Source organism: Echiichthys vipera (genome assembly GCF_963691815.1).
Source record: "Echiichthys vipera genome assembly, chromosome: 10".
In the NCBI taxonomy this organism is placed as follows: domain Eukaryota; kingdom Metazoa; phylum Chordata; class Actinopteri; order Perciformes; family Trachinidae; genus Echiichthys; species Echiichthys vipera.
In genome coordinates this window covers 7,649,492-7,669,221 of record NC_139835.1, presented here as the reverse complement: position 1 = coordinate 7,669,221, position 19,730 = coordinate 7,649,492, and the positions used below count along the sequence as shown (strand labels likewise).

The 19,730-nt window shown below is 39.9% G+C and overlaps 1 protein-coding gene across 1 annotated transcript in view; it reads right to left on the bottom strand.

Annotated features, from left to right (window-relative positions):
* calcrla (calcitonin receptor-like a) overlaps positions 1–19,730 on the bottom strand; it is a 35,496-nt gene that overhangs the window by 15,077 nt on the left and 689 nt on the right. The gene's annotated exons all lie outside the window — the stretch shown is intronic.

Below are 19,730 nucleotides of genomic sequence, written 5' to 3'. Positions count from 1 at the left end.
TTTAAATCCCAAAGGAATGAGGTCATCACTTTAATTTGCAACATCTCAAGTCTAATTAAGTTTGGTGAAACTCTGCAACGGGAAATTAGTAAAATGCATTTAAGAGTTAAGCATTGACAACAAGCAGGGCCTTTAAAAAATATTGTTTTCTTTCGCATGACAAGTTGCTTTTGTGCCATAAACTGCATGAATCAAAAGTATGAAAATGTTTAGATTGCAGAAATGGTTGTATGTACTTTTTCAAAGGAAAAATATATCTTGTTATAATCCTGTATGATAAATGCATTGAACTTATTAAAACCTGTACTGACTGTTGAAGTTTGGCCTCAATAAACTGCAAATATCTGTTAAGTATCTGGTATATTTTATATGATGTATTAATTATATACATGCTAACTTACTAATATCCAGAATTATTCATGCAGGCGGCGAACAGCAGGGATTTCAAACATGCTAAGAAAACGAGGCTTCTGTGCTCTTGAACCCGTTCTGCCTATTCTTCATGTAGTCTTTATTTTATCAGTTTTGGATGAAGAGGGTTTGAATTTCTTAGACACCATGTCTGATTTCAGGAATAAGAGCAGTTTTAAGTTCAAATAATACTTAATTCAAAACACTGTCACACTACTTTCCTTTGTTTCTAGCTTAAACACATCAATGTTATTATTCTGTACATTACATGTATAATAATGTTAAATAGTCTTTAAAATAGTTCATTATTTTTGGAACGCAGCATATCGGTGCAAAATCCACATTTAAAAGGTCTGTTGACATTCCGGCTGAAAAAAATGGATATATCAGCAGTCATATCGGTAATCTATGAAATGTTTCCTCTAAAATCATTATCAGTATCACCCTTAAAAATCAGTTGCACCCTACTTTCTACCTATATATAGTGTAGTTATGACATCAAAACTGAACAGAAGTGCTGGCGGCTCGTTTAAAGACACAGTTTCTGAATACAGGCATTTCTCTTTTGATTGAGCGATTTGCTACTTTCACAGTATTCATAAAGCACCTCGACCTGCTTTAGAATATACTGTAGGGCCTTTGAAATATACAAAAATCTAAATGTTCATATTGCTTTTTTTGGTGGTGTATATATGCTGTAAATGTGCTGTGTGTGCAGCTTTTGGCAGCTTCAACTTTGCTACTAGCGTGGATGTTCATTGTTTGGTTGCAAAAACAAGCACATTTAGTACAGTCTTACAACACATTGAAAAAAGAGGCAAAGCAAAAAGCAGGGGGCCGTCAGACACTACATCACTGAGGGATTTGACCCAGTTGATTCTTACAAGTCTCCTTGCAGCTCTGTCACCAGAGGGACTGGGCCAGTGCCTCCTCAAGTCTGCTCAGAGTTAAAAATGCATTACCCTGGGGATGGAGGGGTGGGCTTACTGAAAGTGGGACTGTAAAACATTATGGTGATGTGCAAATTAGAAACAGCCAGGAAAAGATCAGCTGCTCTGTCACACATGCACACACAGATACACAGACATCGCTCTGCTTTGCCAAGTTCCCCAGCTGTTTCTTGGCAAAGGCTGTTTTTCATACATTAGCAGACCGATACAGAGGATATATCTTGTCAGATGGCAACACAGAACAGACGTTGCAGATTGCTTTCCCAATAGCTGCTTCAATGTTGCTTGGTTGTGATCTGTTTCTTATCCCATTTTCTTTGGCTATTACTATTTTTTTTAGTGGTCAAATGGTACCATTTAAGTTATCCTAAAGGTTGTTGTGAAGATAAAACCCAACTCCTCCCATCTAATTGGAATCCATTTGACACGGTGGAATTTCCAGCATGCCATTTTGTTCACTTCTGCCATAAATACCTTTTTGTAATGGAAACAAAAAATGACGGAAGGTATAGGTATAGTCAGTATAGACGAGCATGATCAACTCTAGGTGGGTGAATGAATGATAAAACCTTGGGTTTAACAATGCCAAATCTTAAATACCTTCTGCCTAAACAAAGACACATTAGTCTTTTACTACTTGAAGAACCCATATTACAAAAAGCTATTTCCTTTTCAAACCAAATGATATTTGTTCATTATAAAGATATAACAGTTTCAGTTGTATGTGTCCCTAACCAACCAACAGCAATGAAAATAGCTGGCCAACCTTAATGGTCAGCTAATTCAAATGTTCAGATTTTTTTGGCGTTATTATTCTGCGAGCAAAACTGCGACAGTGATACACCTGAACATATCTAAACGTTGGCCTAAAGTTACTTGTGTTGTAGGTCGCTGGTAGGCGCTAACTGTATTCCAGTGTGGTTATTTTAAGTTACAGAAGTCTGAGTCTGTTTGTGTGTTGCATGAATGGGCTTTTACACGGTGTCTGCATGTTTTGGATGGGAGAAAAATACTACAGGGCCCCTTTCTTGATAACAGAAAGGCAAATGTTTTTGTTCTCTTGACTAGCGGTCCAGGGCTCAAAGATAGCCTTAGTTCACAGTGGCATGGTAGTGGAAGTACAGCTAATTTAGGCCAGGAAGGCTGCTGGGCTTGCAATATACTTGCAGAAACCTTGCTCTGTATTGTTTCTATCACCTTAAAACTGCATTAAAATGTGTTTGGCCACTAGGGGGCAGCAAAACCCCAAAACCAGTTGAAAGACATATAATCTTGTCATACAATTGTTATAGAAAATGTTTTAGCAAACAGTTGTCTTTAGTAATATGGTCATCTCATTGAGGCTCTGCTCCTGGCTACCAGACTAATCAAAGTTCAGTATTTGATTACAGCTACAAGTGCAGTCATCCAGCATTTGTGCCACCTGAAAGCTCATATTTCTTCTAATGGCCCACAACAGTAACTAGATTTGTCTCTTGTCTTTTTTAAGACTCAAAGTGACGGCTGCAGATCAATTTAAACGACTTCAGGAAAGAGACTTGTCTTCATTTCTATGATTGACAATCATTTCTACAGTAGTCTAAAGTCAAGGACTTTTTGAATATCTTAGGTTATCTAACACCAATTCCAAGGCAGTTACACACAAGCTAATGTAAAAGCCAAAATGTCACCTATGACTGTTTTCTAACACAACACATATGTAGGCATACATCAGCAGCAATGTGCTAGAGTCCATATAAAGAACAGAATGAAAAGATATATAACTGATGGTCCACAAAACCAAAAATAACCCTGAAAATAACTGAGAAAAATCATATTATATATAGTATATATACTTATTTAAACTCAAAGTTAAGAGAGCAACCTCTACAGAGGCACAACACTTGATTATTGATCTGCTTGGGTCAACCTTATCCAACCACAAACTGGTGCGAAATGTGGGTGGTCCACTATTTTCTGTAGCACCACAGAGTGTTTCGCAGAAGTGGTTAGTCATGTACACTTAGCACAAGAGCTGACATCACCTATTACATCCGCCAGCATGCAGAAGGATACCTGGAAAAACAGTCTATGCAGCTGTTGTCTTCTCGCCCAGTGCCAGAGCTCAGCCTGTACTTATCAACTCCCACTGTCCCCACAGAGATGTTGTTCTGTGCTGTAAACATCCTTCTGCCCTCGCAGGATGTTTGGCACCCTGTACTCCAAGTTCCGCTCAGTGGCATTCAGATGTCCATTAGGCTGGTGAGGGCCCATAACATTGTCACTGCCCTATTCTATAGCAGGATATAGGGTTAATTAGGGAGGGGAGTAGCTACTACTTTTGCCCTGTGTTTCTGTTATCGATGCTCATGTAGTCAGTTTTACTTCTTACCAATGCTACCAAGACATATTACTTTTCATAATGTGACTGGTTTATGAAAGAGTTTGACAAGTAAAAACATTTTACAGTGATTCTTCTTTTAAGGTGGTATTAAAGATGTTTAAAGGGGGCATATTGTGCTTATTTTCACACTCGTACTTGTATTATGAGTGTCTGGTCCAACATGTTTACATGCTTTAATGATCAATAAACATATTATTTTTCTGAAACCGGCTGTCTGAATATTCCTGTATTCACCCTCTGTCTGAAACGCTCGGTTTTAGCGCCTGTCTCTTCAAGATCCCATCCTGAAAAAGCCCAGTCTGCTGTGATAAGTCAGTGTTTCCAGGTCTTACACATTTGTACTCTCGGTGTCTCTGCACAGTCATTGCAGCCGGGGATGATAACGTCACTGTAGCAGCACTTTCTACCTTTATATTTTATAGTTGTGACACCTGTGCAGAAGTCCCGGCGGCTCTTTTAAAGACGTTTCTTTAAAGACAACACGGAGGGGGGTTAATTGTTTTGCACCAGGCTAGTTTTTATTTTATTAGAGGTTAAAGTTTATGAATAATTAGGGGCCTGGCCTCTTGAGTGACAGCTAGCCACTGGCCCTCACTTCACCTTGGAGGTATACGTCAGCCAGATGGACGTATCTCCCTCCCCCCAACGTCACATCAATGCCCTTTTTTGGTAAGAGGAAATGAGGCGGAGTCAAAGTCTGACAAGATGGCGACTCCCGTAGGCGAGGGCGATTGGATCAAGTTGAGAGAACGGACCCTGACAGGTATGCTACGTCCATTTTTTATACAGTCTATGTATCAGAAGCTGAGGGTCACTGACCAGAGGAGTTGAGTGAAAACTGGTTGCAGTTCCAACAAGATCCAGCTAAAATATAATTTTGGGTTAATTTAAACAGACAGCCTAATCCTAAACTACATTGTGGATAGATGTTTTTCCTTTAATAAACAATAACATAGCCTTAATTAAAGAGAGTTTTTCGTCTGAATCCAGGTCTGAGTCATGGCAATGTGTGCATTGTGTTCAGCTAAATGCTGTGGCCTGTGTCAGTGGCAGAATCCCTGCATAATAGAACACCGTAACATTTGAAATCTCTGTCTGTCTGTGTATGCATGTATGACTGTCCCTTGCATATCTCAAGAACTGTTCATCCAATCAACTTAACACTTAATAGGTGTATTACTGAGGATCCAAGAGAGTGCAGTGTATAAAGTCCATTGAATGAGCGGCTCAAGCAGCACTTCCGGGATTCAAGCAATTGACCCCCTCTGAGCTGGCATTGCACTAGTGTTATAAATGACTAGAACTCCAAATTATTAATATTGGTACCTGCCTCAAAAATCCAGCGTCAGTTATTCAGTAGCTGGGAAACTGTCCAGTACCTGAAGTCTACAGCTGGTGAATGAGTGGAAGGGAAATAATGTCTCGTCAAGTTGCGCTGAAGCATTGGTTGATGATTGAGGTCACCTTCTACCTAGGCCAAAACATGAAGCAGCTGAAAGATGTGACACCATGAGTTTTGAAAAAAACTGTCTGCATGAAGAAAAACTGTGATCAACTATATAGAGTGATAAGGTAAGAATGTACACCACCCCTTTGGCAGTATTATGAGATATCTCAACATTCTCTGTATGTGTGCTGCATCCCATCATATGGTGTTAGTTTTGTTCAATTTTATTGTCGTCGTAATGTTGGAAACAGAAAGAAAGTGCTCTATCATGACAGGTCAGGCACCCCCAGTTTCGCTTTACATGCAGCACGTGCAACACGTGTCCCATATCTGTGTCTGTATCAACTAGGCTTTCATTACCCTGACATCAAACACATTTGTAGGGAACCAGCTACATGAGTGCAGCTGTTAGTGCAGTATATTACCACAAACTAATTAGCAAAGCCCTGCATCCAGCTGAAATGTCTGTGGGTACATATGTTTGCTATAACCTCTCTGATTTTGTGTTTCTTGTGATTTTTTTTATGTATTTCCTTGCACTTACTTATTCTCTGATAAAATGTTTTATCTCTTTTATTTGTCAAAAATTGCAAAACAAATTGTGAGTGATCGTGACACGGAAGTCTAGACGTGGACAGGGAGGAAGGAACAGGTTCAGTTTCCAGTCAGCTTGGTCTCCCACTGTTTTCTGTTATTTTGAGAGCATACTGAGAGCTGATGAATGAATAGAGTGGACAGAGGAGGCTCTAATAAAACAGGATATTCTAAGAAAAACCTATAGCCGTCTTCAGTAGATGCTATATGTGAACACAGGAAGAGAAGCTTTTAAGAATGTCTTGGACACATCAGGGAGCTATCTCTCCCAATCAACGAGGCCAAATATAGCTGGTGGACATTTCCCATAGGATTAGGTCTACATGTAGATAATGTCTCCCATGTTAGTTTAACATCACAGCCACTGATCTTCACAAGCCTAGTACATGAGAGAAAACATCATGCAAGCCTCCATGTTGCCAAGGGCACCACCAGATGTCAATGGGAAAACAATAACAATCCCACACAGATGTGAGGGAGGAGACCTCTTTGTTTCATAAAAAGACCTCCTCCACTCTCGGTTCGCCCGCAATATTCTCTGCATTAACATGGCAAGAGGGACCAGCGATTGCAGTGCAGACAACAAACCAGATGGAGTATTCATGTCATTGCTTTCACACTCCTAATTGCCAGAATGCCAACGTTCTCAGGGCAAGCACATGGATTTACTTACAACTATGGTGTCCAAAAGAGGAAAAGACTGAATTTTAATATGTAGTTCATGGGGGAATAAAAAAAGGAAAGGCTCATTCTGATGCTAAATGTTGTATAACGATGTCAGATGCTAGATATGCAACCATTCACAGTGGTCATTCAAGCCCTTGGGGCTATATGGCTAAAGGACAGATGATGCAGCACGGTATCCCTAGGATTTATGAATATTGAAGGATTCTGTCGCACACAATCTTCTTCCAAGGCCAACGTCCAGAGCTAGTACTGAGCACGGCTATTATAAATGTGTGGAGAGTGGGCTGGTGGTGACGAGTTCTTGTCCTTTTAATAAACCAATCATTAATGTGAGCTTTATTTCTGACAAAGAGTCAGACTGTGAGAACTACAGCAATTTTCTTTGTTTCTCGGACACTCATCTGAGAATACGTGTGCACAGCATGGGCGGGCAGTAGCAGCCAGCGAACGAGAGTTGGTGAGAGTAGGAGAGCAGGCAGCAGCAGGCAGCATAGCCGTAGCACAGGACGTCTGGCATACCCGCAAGCATGGCTGCGTGGAACGATGACTTACGAACAGAGAGTGAGCTGCGAGCCGAACGACAACATGAAACCGGATCTTGCAGGTTGATACGATAAGTCACCACTGACCTTCTGGTTTCACACAGGAACAGTGGTCTCCTGGGTGAAAGTCTTGTGTTTGTTTGACCTTTGCCACCACCCCGACCTTCATCCCTATGTGGTCTTTTGGGCTCTTATACTCACTAGACTTTCTTGTTTGCTCCTGCAATAACTATACAGCCACTAGAGGTTGCAGCTTAACAACAAATTTAAATATGTGTCGTTATAAGCTGCAAGAAAATCATTGTTGAACATGAGTACAACGTTTCACGTACGTGCTACAGGATATGGCTTCAAGCATCCATTTAAAAAGGCAGTAACAAAGATGAGTCATACTGTGCTGGAAGTCAAGCATGTTTCTGATTTTTTATAAAGTTGAATGGGAGTTTTGAAAACATTACAAAGCAGAATACAAAGTCCCAACAATGCCAAATATTCAGTGTCTAAACCCTACATGTGTCATCCATGTAGCAAGGGGAACAGTATGAAAAACTGCCAAAGACAGGAGCATTAACAATGAGCACAAGCTCACTGATGATGCACTGTTATTGTATCAGCACAATTGCTTTACATCACAAAGTTATGTCCTCAAAACTGAACACAGAATTAAATTAACACTTGCCATGAGTACTGTTGCATCACAATCATCCTAATTGCTAATCAAAAGGAGCCCCTTTTAAGCCAAAATATGGGCTCATACCCTCTGTTTTTCTACCACATAATAATAAAATAAAACTATCTCTGTGGGAAAACATTTAGTTGTTTTCTTGAGAGGAGGTTAAAGGAAAGGAGAAAGAAGATTTATATCATTCCTAGTGTATCATAAAATGTAGCTAGAGCCAATGGGGCCATCCCTAGGCTCCCATCCTCAGTGTAAGAGTTGGTATAGAATTGCAATGGTGAAAATCTGTTCAAAAATGTGTCTAAAGTCAAGCAAATGGTCTGTTTTGACAAAACAAATTTTGAGGGCATACGTCTCAAGGAGCTTTAGATAAGTGATTTTATCATAAGTTACTCAAGGAAACATACATTTAATATTGGACCTAAGTAAGAAAAGCATCACTAAGAACATTAAACCAACCAACATGGATCTGGGGACCATCGACCTTAGAGACATAGACGCTCTCCAACAGCTGGTTAGCTTAGAGGGTTGCCGTGTTGGCCAGTCCAAAAACTAGCAACACCCTTGGTTCCCCTCAAAAAAGTAAAGTAAAAAGCTAACAATAAATAAGCCTATAAACAAACTACATCAATCGCTGGATTCCAGCTATATTGTGTGTTCAGCATGATAACGTCATAGTCTCATTTAGTCAAATTTTAGCCACCACCTTTTTTAAGATGCATACAGGCTTTAATATTCACAAGTTGGTACTGATGTGTTTTTTTCAATGAAACATGAGAATCTCTGAAGCTTGTGCCAACCTTATTTCAGGTATCCAATCAAAAACCCAGTCAAAAAAGACACTAAGTTTGAGACAAGGGAACCGGAAGTGCAAAAACGCTAACTAATTTTCAGGTTTTAGGACTCATTCCTGCTGCACTCTATAAGGACAGGATACAGCGGAGACAGCTAGCCTAACTATATTGGTGGAGTGTTACCAGTGGAATGTAATGGAGTATATCTCTTAACAAACTATACTTGTACTTTTCCTTTAGCATTTCTATTTTATGCTACTTGATATTTGATGATACTCTACTACTTGATGATTTTATTTCCCATCAAGACCCTAAGGGTTCAGGATCTGTTGGAGGGCTTTGAGCGGAGCTTAATGATATGACGTAGTATAAAGAAGGACGAAGTCTGCGTAGTGCGGAGGCTACGGTTGATGAATGGGTCAAACAAAGAAGAGAAGCTCTCATTATTTTACAAAAACAAGAAGTAGAGAAACTTCCATATTACTGCCATAACATATAAGTCATATTCACATTACTATACATATTATTATAGTTACTGGAAGTGTGTCTGACTCTGTCTTCGTGTCTGTCTTTGTCTCTCTCTGTCCATCTGTCCTTCTTTTCTCTCTTTCTCTCTCCTGTTCTTCCTCCCCAACCGGTGCAGAAAGACGTCCGTCCTCCACAGAGCTGGGTCTGTCTGACATTCCTGCCTGTTATAGGGAAGGTTTTTTATAACGCCACCGTACTCTACGGGGGAATTGTTGGGTTTATGTAAATCATAAATAAGTTATAGAGTGTGGTCTTTACCTAGCTGTAAAGTGTCCTGAGATAACTTTTGTTATGATTTGGCACAATAAATAAAATTGAATTGAAAATTTGATTGAATTGAATAGAAAAGGCTGAAAAATTTGTCATAATATGCTTGTTGATTTTTCTTTCTTCCTGCCCCATTTACCATCTCATAACCCCTTTTGTGATCATTAAGAAAGGGCTGCTAGTACCTCTAAAGCTCACTAATAATTGAATCCATGTAAAAACCAAGTGGAAAAGCAACAAATATTTTTAGCCTTTTTTTTTTGTAAATTATTGAACGATGACATTTTACTTTTATTGTTAGATAGTGAGCTTTAGAAGTGCTAGTAGGTTGATTATGTTGCTGCTAGGTGGATTATGTTCCTGTACCTTTGAACAGTTCTCCGAAGCACTGCTTCCTGCCTGGTTTCAACAGGCATAGTTGCTGAAAAGATAGCATTAAATTTCCCCTCTGAAACTGAAACGGCATTAGTTTCAATACGATGCCATCATTATTTGAACATGCAAAACACCATGGCTGCCTTCAGTTACAAGGAGGTTAAGAGTACTAACAGTCTTAGGATCCTATTCCAGAGGGCTCTAGTCTACGCAAAGGAAAAAATAGTACAAATACCTAGACAAAAATACACTGGTTAAAAATACACCAAGCTCCATCATGCATTGCACCTGCATAGCTGTGAGTAATTCTCCTTGGTGTTCATGTAAATGTTTTGATGCAGCTATAGGGCTTCTAGGCTGTGTTTAAAATAGCCCAACCTGCTGAGCATGTGCTCACCGTTTCACCTGAGGCATACAGTAAAGTCTGGTGGGAAAGTGTGGCTAATTCAACCCAATTGTTTCCACTACATGGAGCCACATTTTCACAGGTCACCAGATTTTCTTTGTCAAGTGCTTTAAGTGCACTGCCAGGCTGAAAGCTTTACACAATAGTTTAAGCTTTCTTGGTTTTTGTTCTTTTCCTGTGTGATATTACTGGATCCTAACTGGTGGTTGCTTTTGACAGATTTCATTTTCATGGCTGTGTTTGTTCCAGCGATTAGTAGTCATTAAACTGACATACAGCCAGAATGGGATTATCAGGCCAAAAACTGCCTTGAGAGTTTAAATGAGTGTTTGCATGTTCTTTCAGATTTGATTTGGGATTAGGGAAATGGTTCTTCATATCAGTGGATTTCATCAACGATGCCTTAGCTCAGTTATCAGCTGAAAGAAAGATTTGCTGAACAAAAATATGCAACACACACAGGAAAAGAGGACCACCCCAGGTCGAGCATCATAAACAGCACCATGGTTGTAGCCACACTCACTTAAAGCAGCAGTATAAAGGCCATGAACCATCTTAGAACAGAGGAGACAAGCTGAAGAAACTGCTGCAAAGAGAAACATGTTCCATGTCTTTAAATATAATCAGCAATGAGATGAACCCGCCCCCTTCTTGTTACAAGTTTCCAGCAGTGTAGACGCATGAGTGTGACGTTACTGTTTTGCACTGTAATTGAAAAGCATGTCAGCAATCGGCATTGATATATAAAAAAAGATAAGCTCAGAAGCACACAGTTTCTGTTCTGATTACAATTTCTCACCGGGTCTTAACTGGAATCTCCTTTTGATTCACATCACAAGTTAACTTTCTCCTTTTTTCATGTACCAACTTCAGTAAGGACTGGAACTTATACTGACAATTACATTCTACCATTATATATATATATATATATATATATATATATATATACATATATATATATATATATATATTTTTTTTTTTCTGTCCAGGGTGTACCCCGCCTCACGCCCGATGTCAGCTGAGATCGGCTCCAGCCCCCCCGCGACCCCGACCCCGGGATAAGCGGTTGAAGATGAATGATGAATGAATGAATGAATATATATATATATATATATATACAATATATATATATATATTTATATATGTGTGTGTGTATATGTGTGTGTGCACGTGTGTGTGTGTGTGTGTGTGTGTGTGTGTGTGTGTGTGTGTGTGTGTGTGTATTAAAAGATATGATATGTGAACATATTGTTGTCTTGATTGCAATTAACCTTATTATGCAATTTCTTGTCTGCACCTGTGTCAATTATCCAGTGCTACTCAGATTGCCTGGCAGCTGACCCTGATTTCCCTGCAGCCTTGATATACCTGTGAGCTGTCATGTGTATGCACTGGGCCTATTAATTAAAGGGTTTTTAATAAAAAACAATTTAGCAGTGTGCTTTGGTATTTTTTGGTTATGGCTTTTTGTAGACATGTCTAACCTCTCTCTCGTTTTTGATCTTATCAGCCCCCGCCCCCTTTTGGCTGTGTAAACAGTATAAGCCTGGAAACATGCCCTTTGGGAACCTCTCCGCAAGCTAGTCGAACACCACTCACTAATCCTCCCTATGTCTTTTGTCATCCTATCCATGCAAACATTCCCAGAGCTCCATACTGCACTCACATTCTGTTAGTGAAAGGAATTCTTAAAAACCCAAGATAAGATATGTGACATCATATCTTAACACACAAAACAAAAACACACATGTGGAGTTGCAGTAAGATAGAGACCATCTAATAAATTCTTTCATTGCATATATGATAGTGTAAATATATATTTTTTTAAGATTTGAGAAGTCTTGCCGATCAGATGTTTTAGCATTTACTGTAGTCTGACCACATAAACACTGAGGGGATGTGTGAGTGGTTCCCTTGAGGTATTGACGCGACAAAAATAACCCTGGAGCTCGGTCAAATCCACTGCTGTTTTAAGATGGGCCCCAAGGAAGCCAAGGAATATCCTCCATGTGCTTGCTGTGGGCCCTAGACTTGACCTCCAGGGGAGCTACTCACGTCATTACTAACAGGCTCAAGTTGCTCTGTATGCCTTGGGTTTGTGTTACAAAAACGTTAAACTACCTATATGAGTGAGGCTACTTTTACCTGGGCCAGCTATTTTCATAAACGGACATTTCGGCGTCTCCGTTTTCAAAAATAACATTGTAGTTGTACTTTCGTTTGCACTAACCCGTGTATATTTGCAGTCAAGAGTATGCCAAACATGCAGGTGGCAGTGTGTAGAGAAGCTCAAGCCGACGTTAGCCAATGATCCATGATCACCATAGTCAAATGAAAATGTAAACATAGGTCGCACCTGTGACGCAGGTGCAACTGCCACAGCAGGCTTTTTCGTAGCCAATGAAACAATGCTGATGGGATTGTGGGTAGATACGAATATGAAACAGCAATATACTTGATATTTGTGGTTGTTATAATGAATAAGCACAAACAAAGGCTTGGAAAGAATAATGCGGTTAGCAGGATTAAAAAAAAAAAATGTTAATAAACCAACATAGTGAACATAAAACTCCTCTCTGCCCTCCTGTTCATTCAGTCGGGACGACCTCTGCCATATGCCATGTTTTATCAGCTCGCTGACATAAATACGTCTCTCCAATTTCCACCGTCACCTCCTGCTCCCTGCCGCCGCAGAACACGCTTTTATCCAACTAATTTTAGTCCAACTAAAATTATTAGTGGTTAGCACTGTTGCCTCACAGCGAGAAGGTTCCAGGTTTGCATCCCGGCTGGGGCCTTTCTGTGTGGAGTATATTGTGTATTATTATTCTTTACTTATTTTGTCAGAGGATGAAGGGGTATCTCTGTGTCTGTTTCTGTGCACTTGATACAATACATTTGGTACGATAACTGGCAAACTGAGCCCCTGCAAGGTAATGGAGACGGCAGGTAAACAAACTTGCACTGCATCTTACAAGCCGCAGAAAGACGGTGTGTCATTAGTGACACTGAGAAGAAAGGACAATGTTGGTCTAAACTGACTTAAGTGACATTTAGAGGTAAGGCTGTCCCAACTAGTTTAAAGCTTGGAGACTTCTTGCATCACACTGACATCATTTAGTCTCTGTGACGCTACCCGTAGGCTTCTGAAAATCCAAAATGAAGCTCACAGTGGGTGGCTCCATGTGGCTCTGTCCAACACTATCCTAGCGGTGCCTGACGGCGCCTGCCTTAGGCTAATCCAAAAGCAAAGAGGTGGAGGGAGCCACCTGTCACTCAAAGTCACATTTTAACATGGGAGTCTATGGAGATGAATTCGCTTTTGGAGCGTGCCTCAAGTGGCCATTTGAGGAACTGCAGTTTTTCAGCCAATGAAGTTGTCACTATGTTGACTTTAAAACATTCAAATAATGCTGTGCAGCTTGTTTTGCATTTCTATTAATTCTGAAACCTGGTATTTCTGCACAACTGCAGATTAAGATTAGGCTTTACTAATATTATTAGCATCATAGTATATGCAGATTTAGATTCCAGTTGTGGCAGCGCAGGATTGCTTCAGACTTGTGTGATCCAAACTTTTGCAATATGCCTGAAGTCGTGATTATTATTTCATCACTGTTGGATGACCTCGTCTGAATAGCCTGCTGCCTACATGTATTTATGTGACAAAACTGATTGAAGTGAGATTTAATTTAAAGAAAATAAAAGACTAACTCATTTAATTAAACAAATCTGTGGGATATCCTGTTGCAGTAGGTGTCTAACTCTAACACACACACACACACACACACACACACACACACACACACACACACACACACACACACACACACACACACACACACACACACACACACACACACACACACACACACACACACACACACACACACACACACACACACACACACACACACACACACACACACACACACACACACACACACACACACACACACACACACACACACACACACACACACACACACAATACCAGCATAGAGATCCTCCAGGCTGTCAAAACTGACTACTATTCATCCAGGTCACGCTATGAGCTGTGATAATGACCAGTATAAAGAGTATGGACAATAATACACTGTGTATTTTGACCTTTATTAACCATGGAAACCAATTAACTGCTATGGTTTTTGGCACAGCTTACAGCATCCTGAGTTTGATAATAATAATACTCACATTTTCACAGTAGAGTAAGTTAGCTAATTGGAAATCCAACAGACATTTCTGCTGCAGACATTTGCCCACAGCAGCAGAAAATAAAGGGCGAGATCCACAGGCTCAGGGTTTCCCCCAGAGGGAGGGGGATGGGTACAGATACATGCACATAAGGCCATGAGGACTATATAGTACTACAGGTTCACTTTTGGAAGACAAAGGGACAGAAACACAGAGCTTCCCAGGGTCTGTTGCCTCTATTCCGTATCAGCCCCCTGTCATGCAGTAAATCCGCAAGCCTGTGACTGACGTTTCTTTCAGCTCAAACACAGAAACCCCTCCGAAACCATGCACACTCTTTCCACAAAGCATTGCAGCTCCCACTTCCAGCCATGACTGCACACAGACAAAGCTATCCAGATGCTGCTTCTGAAGACATTAGCCCATGACAGTTCTCATCAGGCACGTTGTGTGCTGAAATTAAACTGGAGAGGAAATAAAATGACCCTCCATAATGTATGAGCGGAAAAATTACCTCGAAAGGCTTCACATCCCCGAAACTAAATCCAGGACCTGAGGGAAGTGCTTTGAAACCGGTGCATTATATGTGTATCATTGTGCTTTTGTGTAATGGGATAACCTCAGCCTGGGGTAAGCAGACAGGAAAAAACATATAATGTATGCTTGGGTTGTTGATTTGATCAGAGCAGATACACAGGGTCAACTTGAATAAGTTTGAAGTGTACAGTAAAAGGAGATGGAATTACATCAAATTGGTCATTCACATCCCTTAATAAATATACATTAGATCTCTTACAGCGTCAACAACATGGCAGGGAACATAGGAGGTAAATCAATAAGATGCAGGCAGCAGAAGTCCAGTGTGCCACGATGATTTATGAGGGGTTAAGTTTCACTAGAACCGTCATTACTCTTGTGACTGTGAATCGGTGGCCTTTGCGATCATCAGAGTGGGTTGCCAGCAGTGTTTATATGAAGTTACACCCCTCATAATGCATCACTTAAGATAGTTCCGATTTTTTTGAAGTGGGGTTGTGAGAGGTATTTATCCATAGTCAGTGTGTTATGTACAGATGGTGGTTGGCATGCCCCCAGTTTGGAGAAACAGACAGGAGGACAGGCATGGAACATAAACAATGTACTGCTGTTGGGGGAGCAACAGCTAAATGTGTTTCAGACACCTAGAGAAAAAAATCAGTAGATTTAGAATATTTTCTCCACTTTACTTTGCCATCAAACAGCCCTGATTAAGTTTGAACTAAAGCTTTTTCTATGTTATCGTCAAGCCACCAGACTCCATTTACAAAAACAGTCATTTTACAACACAGAACACAGCGTTAGCTAGTCTACTGCTGCCTCAATGGGTTTTCATTTGTTAGTCCTTAACCCTTAAAAAGACTTAAGTCACACAATAACACAAACAAACTAACAGTATGAAGCAGCAGTAAATGATCAACTCATGTTCTGTAGGTCCAAATCACTGTTTTTTTCTATGGAGTCTGGTGTAATTGATGAGAGCATAGAACGGCTTTGGTTCGTCTCGCGTAAACTCAAACAGCGCTGTCTGATGGCAAGCTAAAGCTGTGAAAATATGTAAAATATAGAGTACACTTAAACTGATATTGTCTGTTTTAGGCGGCTAAAATACTATACATTCAGCTGCTGCCCCCATCCACAGCACTACAATTGTTAGCTTCCTTGCCTGACTTCCTGTCTGCTTCTCCAAACTCGGGGGCTGCTGACCGTCATCTACTGTAACACACAGACTATGGATAAGTGCCACACACAATAACTGCAACATTCCCATACAGTGTCAACTGCCCTTGTAATGTCACAACTGCTCCTGGGTGTAAAGTAGAAAGAAAATCACCCCTTTGCTGCTTGACTGCAAATAAGTGATCCTAAATTCAACCCTGATGCACCACACAGCAACTGCATGACATATCAGCTACAGTGTGAATGAGATTCCACTGGCACAAGCTCCTAAATGCCATCACTTTAGGAAGAGATCCTGCATACCATGGTGATAGCAAAGGCTTTGGGAGCTATGCAGACAAGACCTTTGTCTGGCCCACATTTAACAGGAGTTTTCTGGACTCAGGCGGTAAACACACAACGTGATAGTTTGGGGGTTGAATCTGTTGAGTTGCATGACATTCCCACTGCACAGTAAGCTCATGTATTTAGTGTAGGACAGGGCCATTGGAAGATGTCAATGCAAAAAGGCCTCACAGACTCATCTAACCACGCTGCCAACTGGCAGCTTTGACACGTTCACTGTCCAGAGTGTCCTGATGGCTGACATGCAGGGACAGTGTCGTAAAGACCCAGTTTACTAGGCTTACTTTTTGGTTTTACTGAACATCTGTGCCTCTTCACAACTTACACATTAGGGTCAAGTGTAATAACTTACATATAACATGATTTGCATGTATGCAGTAGCATTGAACTGCGATGACGTATAAGGGCCAAGTATGAAAAAAAAATAAAAATACGGACATGGGTGAGGGGGGTAATATTTTGAGAAAAATGTCCCAGATTTATGAGATTAAAGTGGCGAGTCTAAGAGAAAAAACTTGCAGATTTACAAGTTTAAAAACTAGCAAATCTTCAGGAAAAAAGTCGAAAATGTATTAAATTCAGAGTCAGAAAAATTTTGTTTTATTTTTCTCCTCTAGTGTTTTGTTTTACGGTCCGTGTATCTTTTGGGTCCGTGTATTATGATAACAAAAATTAAAATCAACCCAACGGTTACAGTTCTTCTAACGGGTCTGACTATTGCTATTTGTAATAGATTTTGTCCAGAAATACCGGCTTTCATGGCTGTTGTTGTTTGGAAGATTATAGCTAGGCTAATATAAGCTAAAGCAACAATACAGCTCCCGTGGCCTTATATCTAACGTTAATTATAGCTCTAAGTATATCAATAAAGTATTATAGGTTGTCGATCTGTATTTTATCCATAATAATAATGGTACTCTGTCACTGACGTTACCTGTATGTTTACCGTAGCTATGGCAACAACAACAAGCTAGCGGTTCAACAACAATTACCCGTAAAGATAGAATTTAACAGTTTTGAACAAAACCAGTCACAACTCCCAACAGTCAAAGCACTCAGGGCCTTAACCATGTCTTGTCAGAAGTTCCTCTCCAATCCCTCCCCGGCACAGCACCGTCCTCACTGCTGCTTAACTGTGGAAATGGTAACTTCGGGTCAGAGAATATGAAAAAGGTATTTCTTTGGTGATTTTCATTTTTGTGATCATAATACACGGACCCAAAAGATACGCATACTGTAAAACAAAACACTGGAGGTGAAAAATAAAACACTATTTTTCTGACTTTGAATTTAATACATTTTTGACTTTTCTCGTAGATTTGTTAGTTAAAAACTCAGAAATCTACAATTTTTTTACTCGTAGATTTGCCACTTTAATCTCATAAATCTGCACATTTTTTAGTTAGCTAAATGCTACCCCCCCCCCCCCCCCCCGGTCCTTATTTTATTGGAGAAAAGTAAGGTTGTAGAAACGTGATTCCTAACCAAATTTTCTTCCAATATCTGTTTTTTCATGAGCATTTTTCCCCTTCGGTCACAGTTGAATAAAAGAAACTGCTGGTTGAACTGCTCATATACGCAGCTATGGCGTTGACAGGTAGAGACTGCTTCCCTTTAGCTCCTTACATGAATTATGAGTGATGCTTTTCCACATGAACACAAAATAATCCGCAGAGTTAGAATAAGTCCTTGGTTATTTAACAGGAGAGCTTTCTGTGTTTGTGGCTCCTCATTATTGGCTCCTCCTATAAATGTGTCATATGCTTTTGTGCACAAATCGAAATTGAATCAAAATGTGGTGACAGACAGCTGTGGAGTCGTTTGCTTTGTTTCCACGCTACTGTGAGTTAATCGGATCAAAACCACCCACACAGTCCTGATGAAGCACACTGGAAGTATGGTCCCTGTTATGACCAACCATAAACTGTTTTCATTTGTTTTAATTAATCTGTTTTTTTTTTCATTTGTTTGTTTTTATGCATTTGATTTGTGTTTTTTATGCTTATATATTGTCTGTATGCATTCTGTGTAGACTGTTTTTATGGTCTACTCTTTTCTCTATATGCACTTTTACGTCTTAATATGGTTGCCCACATCACAACCAATGTGGGTTTGTGAAGCCCGTTGGGCAATGTAATGTGATTTTGGACTATATAAATAAACTTGTCTTGGCTTGAAGGTTGTAAGTGTTAAACTTTTAAAAATAATACCTGGAGATGTTTTTTTTTTTTTGTAACAAAACTTTAACTTTAACTTTGGTGGTTATTGGGATTCATACAAATTTAATATTTCCAAGGACGACATACTTTTTGAAATCAAGTTAGCTTGGACTGTTTTGCTGGGTTTTAAATGTCCCTTATTACGCCTATTCTTAGGCTCATACTTGTATTTCCGGTTTTAATGCTCTAAAACTTTAAAAGTTTAGTCTAGACTTGTATAAGTCTAAAAGTTTTCTAAATAAAGCTGTGCAATCATGTTTGGTTTGAATGGTTTGAAAATTTCACAGCAGTTTAAGAGCACCTCCACCTGCTTGATAGTAAAGTATAATGAAAAAAGATATAGAAATCTCACTTTCTACAATATGGAACCTCTAAGGCTCCAACAGCTGTTTCTTTTTCAATATTACAATGTTTTGTGTAATCAAAAGGCTTTTAGTTTCAAACATTTAACCACACATAGCCTGTCTTTTGTTTATGGGGTAAAACTTTGTGTTTTCCTAGTGGGGTTCAGCAAATAGAGCCTGCTGACTTTATTGTTAACAATCTGTCTTATTACTGATAATTGATGTTTTCCCATTCATCAATACTAAGTGCTAATTTAAACTGCAGTACACCTCTTCCTCATTGCAAAACCCAAGACAAATCTGCAGTTCAGCTTGCTGCAGTCTCAACAGAGAAAAAAAGTTCACTCATGTCCACAAACTTGGCTGTGAATAACCAACCTGCTTCTGCTCTGCCGCCTCCCTTACAGGGACTCCAGTGCATCTTTCAGCACAGTGCACTCTGACAATGGTGACCACCGTCGTCATATCGTCCTCCTACACATCACCATCACCACCATCATCATCATTCACCATCAACACACTTTTCGTTTTTACGTCCAGCCCACAAACTTCCAGCATGTCCAAATCTGCTGCTTATGTAACCATGCAGATGATTAAGCAACCAGTGACCACCGTTTCCATCAAAGTCTCAGTGCTGAATGAAGATGAATCACTACTGATTTCCAGTTCAATCAACCCGAAAAGCCTGCATGCATTTCATCCCTTCACATACTTTAATATTGATTATTTAATTTATTCAATGGATGTCAAGTCTGGTAGTTGTACTGGAGCAAGGCTATACTTAACCATACCAACAGTGCACATACCAACAATATGAATTGTTTCTAATCTAATTAAGTTTTTTGTAAA